Source organism: Protopterus annectens, chromosome 5.part0, assembly GCF_019279795.1.
Source record: "Protopterus annectens isolate FY-2018-M chromosome 5.part0, PAN1.0, whole genome shotgun sequence".
NCBI classification, from domain to species: domain Eukaryota; kingdom Metazoa; phylum Chordata; order Ceratodontiformes; family Protopteridae; genus Protopterus; species Protopterus annectens.
This window is the reverse complement of record NC_056735.1, coordinates 340,957,595-340,963,110: the sequence shown is the minus strand read 5'-3', so window position 1 is coordinate 340,963,110 and position 5,516 is coordinate 340,957,595.

Genomic DNA, 5,516 nt, shown 5'->3' with positions numbered 1-5,516 from the left:
GAGCTGGGCAGACATGGTTTTGTAAGTCAAGCAGAGATTGCCTCTAAGTAGGTGATATGAGACAGAGAATGGTTGAAGTTTTTTTGAGTCTGTCCATATAGGACAACTGTCTAAGGCCTAGGATCATCTTTGTGAGGTACTTTTGTGGCCTCTGCAGTTGTTGCAGGTGTCTAGTGAGGTAAATGCCAAATGGGGCATTGTACTCGATGATTGGTCTAATGAGGGAAGAGTAGAGGGAGACAATGACCTCTTTCTTCCTGGATGCAAAACCCTTAGTAATGTGATGTGCCACATAGAAGGACTTTCTGACCACAGTGGCAATGTGGTGGTCAAAAGAGAGGCTGCTGTCAACCTGTGTTCCCAGATCTCTTATAAAGCCTTCTGTGTTCAGTGGACTACCATCGATGTGGTAATTCACTGGAACCAAGTTTTTCCCAAAGGGGACGAAGACACATTTTTTGGCATTGAGCTTAAGGCAATGGTTCTGACACCAGTCCGTTGGTCTCAGTGAGACCTTTCTACTGGATGTCAACATCACTTGTGGAGTTAATAATAGCTCCCAACTTGCAATCGTCTGCAAACTTTGTCAGCCAGAGTCCCTTTGTATTGGCCTGGACTTCAGAGAAGTAGATAAACAGGAGGGGACCCAGGACCGAACCCTGTGGGACTCCACTCATGACTGGTTGGCAGTCTGATTTGGAGTCAGCTACTTTCACACTGTGGGTTCTATCTGTGAGCCAGTTTGTAACCCACCTAGTGATATAGGGGTTAATGCCTACCTTAGTGAGCTTTTCTATGATTCCTGGGTGGGGAATGATATCAAAGGCCTTGACCAGATCAAGGTAGGCTGTATGAACCACCTTGCCATCATCCACAGCTCTGGTGACTGACTCAAAGAAGTTGACTAGGTTGAGCAGGCATGATCTACCTTTCACAAAACCAAACTGTGTGGGATCCAGAATTTGGAGATTCCATATATCCTTGTTTATTAGGTCCATGATGATGCATTCCATAGATTTGCATATCAGACTCGTCAGGCTAATGGGGCGATAGTTCACAGGGTCCGTAGTCATTCCTCCTTTGTGGAGAAGAATGACTGTAGCAGTGCACCATTCGGTAGGGACAAAGCCTGAGGTGAGGCTGTGATTGAACAGGGCACACAGGTGTGGTGCCAGTTCAGTCTGTAGTTTGTGTAGAACACAGCCAGGGATATTGTCAGGTCCCATAGAAGCTGTATTCTCGTCCTTGGACACTGCTGTTTTAACCTGTGCAGCAGTAATACTGGGTGCCTGGCAATCTACCGGTATTGTGATTGGTCCTTTGGGGGGGTGAGAGGGTAAAGTTGGCACTGAATCTGTCGGCCAGTATATTGGCAATATCTGTTGGCTCGGTATAGGAGGTACCATTGTGCAGTAGCTCAGAGCAAATCTCGGTATTTCCATGGAGATTCTTTACATAACTATAGAAGGCTTTGTGGTTGTCCTTACCATCTGCTGCAATTCAGTTTTCATAGCTAGCTTTAGAGGATTTAGGGATCTCAACTTTTTGTTGAGGCTGATAAGGGAGTTTTTCCAGTCTTGGGACTTCACCGTATTCTGCATCAGTTTCTTCCTTCTGTTGTAGATTTAGCTTATGGCAGGGGACCGACCATCAGATTGGCTTCCTTTTTTTCGGGGAGAGTGTCTTGGTTCTATTGGGTATGGCGAGATCCATGCATTTGTGTATGTGTTCGTACAGTGCATTAGTGTATGATTCGGCAGTCATGCAACCATTCTCCATTTGCATGGGCATCTTGAAGTTAGCCACCTCTGTTTTTAAGAGCCCAAAGTTAGCTTTGGAAAAGTTTTTCATGGTAGTTACCTTTGCGGGGGAGGGGATGTGGATTTCCAAGGTGATTAGTTTGTGGTCAGATCTAACCAGGGAGGAGTTGACTATTGGTGTAAAGCAATGGTCACTCATGTTAGTAATGACCAGGTCAAGGATGTTGCTACCTCTAATGGGGGTAAGAACGAGCTGGTCCAGGGCATTGGAATTAATGAATTCCAGGAAACATTGGGCAAGTGAATGGTACATGAGTAGTTTTCCTAGTTAATGGAGGGGTAGTTGAAGTCACCCAGTATGAGATTTTTAGGTTGGACCCTAATATTCTCCAGGGTGCTTAGGAATGTGGAGTGTTAGTCTTGAGACATGGTTGGGGACCTATAGCAGGCTATGACCTGAATTGCTGTCTTACACAATGTTAGCTCCACCTGAAGTATCTCTGATGCGTTATGTTGGGCTACCAGTCTGGAGGTGTGCATCCTTAATGACTATGGAAACACCACCGCCTTTGGAACTTTGGTACAAGTTCTGGGACCGAAAGGTGTAAAATGAGTTATTGCCTGGTAGTGCAGGGGTGCTTTCTTCTGCTTTGAACCAGGTCTCTGTTACAGCACAAATGTCGATGTTCTCCATTTTAAGGAGTGCTTCGAGCAAGTGCATTTTGAGATTTAGACTTTTAGCATTGAGCAGCATGACCCCCAGATTGCATTTGTTTGTAGCTTCTATTTGTTTAACTTCTACCTTACCTAATCCTGTGTTCTACATTCCCACTTTGTGTTCTTATTTTTTGTATTGTGAAATATCCATATCTAAGTGCCTTTCCTGTATTTCTGTTTAAAATATCTTTGGAGCTGATTTTTGTATTGATTAGTTTAGCTTTCACCCTTTACATAGATATTGAACCATATCAGATCTTTTTTTCTTTCTTATGTTCATGTTTCTTTTTTATGCCTTCCAGAAAACTCAGGGTTTTGTTCTTTATATTTTTGCCCTTCCTCTGTCACTTCTTTTTCCAGACAGATTATAGATTATTTGTGTAATGCATTTCATGAATCTGTTGTATTAATAACTGCAAATTTGCATTTGAAGCTTTTGACACTTTTTTTCTTGTGCAAGTATTTTTTCCTATAATTTATCTCTTAATCTTTCTGAATATCTTCTATCTGGAAATTCCAGGCTTCTTGCATAATAGTAACAACACATGATTTCTTCCTTATCTGCAATACTCCACTATGCCATCTTTATGTCTCTTTTTTGACCTGTCAGTTTTGTATTTTTTTTTTGTGGACTGTTGCTTCCTTCTACAACAGGGGTTCCATCCTCCCCCTGAGCCTGGCTTTACCCCATTATAGGAATGTTTCTGTGTCTTGAGGATACTCCGCTGACATTTTTTCCAGTTCTGGCACCAGTGCACACACCAGGATTGGGTACTTTTTTTATCCTAGGACTTGTGCATCTGGCTGTCTCTTTTTATTTTAACCTACGTGTCTCCATGATGTATACTGTATAAGATATAGTCTATATATCAGACCAATCTTGGTGAGATTTTGTTAAAACAGGGTCCACCACATGAAGGTACTCACAAAGACTTGAGGATGAGTTCAGTTCTAGTAATACTACTACCCTTTTTTTTGTTTTCTCATTTCATAATCTCTCCATTCAGACAAATATAATTGGTTATATAAAAGAGGGTGTGCAGTTTACAGATTTGTAGATATAATTACATATGCTATAAGATAACCCAAAGCGAGTAGTGAGCTGTTAGTATTGTTAAAACTGTGAATATAATCATCCATCTTGCTCTTTTTGTTTTTTTTTTCAGCACAGCAGAAAAGCTACATCCAGAGAATGTCAAAAATGTAGGGTAGCTAATATTTTTTTCACAAATATGCAGGTATAAAAGCAAGGATCAAAAATGCTTTTCAAGTAGATGAAGCCAATAAAGTATTTTGTCATGCAAATGACAAGTTGTCAGTTACCCCAAATTGCTACTGTATAACATGCAGTAACCTGTTGAATAAGTGCTGTTGACTTATACATTGAGACTATATATAACAGAAATTAAAAAAATACCAGTCAAATATCACTTGACTGAAAAAAATTATTCAGCTGTTTTTATTTATTTATTGTGTTTGCCTGTAAAGTATGCTGATCAAAAGTGAGCATTTGCAGGCACAGACTGATGAATGACATTCGCAAGAGGAACAAAAAAGGAGTAATAAAATTTGGTAAAGAAAATATGTAAAAATAATCCCCCGGATTCTCAAAAGCTTGCGCAGGAGCTCAAGCAGGCAATATGTCTGCCATGCGATCCAGGAACAGCCTGCAGGGGCACAGACTAAGCCCAGGTATGCAAATCACCCCATTTGCAGGTGAAATCCATGCAAATGAGGTGATTTTGTAATCCAGGAAGCTTGCAACAGCCCATGCAAGACCAGTGCTATCTGCAGAAACGTACTCGGTTAGTAACCAAGTATATTTCTGCAAAATCCAAAATGGAGCTGTGACAGCCCCAAATAAAGGCTGCATATCATGTAGTAAGCATGCCGATGGCCAAGTATAAGGCCACTGTCATTGCAAACAAAAAAATAAATACAAAAATCAACTTTTATTTTTTTTAGCCGATCTTGGCTGTTTAAGCGTAGGGCAGCGGCTCGCAAACGGGATGGGGGGGATAATACAATAAACCTAAAATAAGCAGTCTAACTAAAATCAGTATTCTGCCATGCAAGTCAATGACAGGCAGAAGACAACCTGGCCACTGAGTAGTGCTTGCTAAGGGGGGAGGCTCAGTGTAGGACATGTAACTATGCATTACCAGGCATTCCTATGCAAATGAGGGGAAGGATAGTGAATCCCAGTTTTCCCCAGCATGTGAGCTAGGTCCCAAGAGTGTAAGAGTAGGAATAGCTTGGTGCAAGTCTAGGAGTTAGGTGACATCATGGGTGGGGTGTTCCAGGCATACTGTAAGCGGATTGGAACCCTGTGGCTCGGGTTTGCTCCTAGCTTAGCACAGTTAAACTAGGGGGTGTGTCTAAACCTGCCTAGCACTCTTTACAAAGTCTAAGCAGGTGTGCGTGCTACACACAGGGTTTTACAGGAAGAAAAAAGAAGTTAAACCAGGAAATAGCAGCAGTGTGCACATCTGAGCACTCTGTTTGCGCGGTGCGCACACAGGCTTAAACAGGAAGGTGAAAACAGTAGTAGGAAGGTAATCAAGGAGAACTAGCTTAGCCAGCAGGTGAAATGTATCAGAATCAGCCAATTACACAGGCAGCAGACCAACCCAGCTCAAAACACTACTATAAACTAAGCAAACACCTTCCCTTCTGGTTTTTCCCACACTCTACACCACCGGTGTAAACAAGCGGGGAACTTTTAACACTAACAACAGCAAAATGATTGGGGCTGCAATAGCTATCATACAACTTGTGGAAAAGGCTGAGGGTGGTGAGGATGTGAATGCTGTCAATCAACCCACAGTGAGGAGATAGAGAAGAGTGTGCAGACCCAAGGTAACCTACCAGGGGCTACATGAGCTGGAGATAGTGGAGCGCTATAGGGTGGACAGGGACCTCCTACAGCAAATTGTTGAGCTGTGCTGGCCACGCCTGACACACAGAACTAACAGAGGGGAGCCCATCCCCAGTTGATACTAAGGTATGTATAGGCCTAAGAATACTAGATACAGGTAC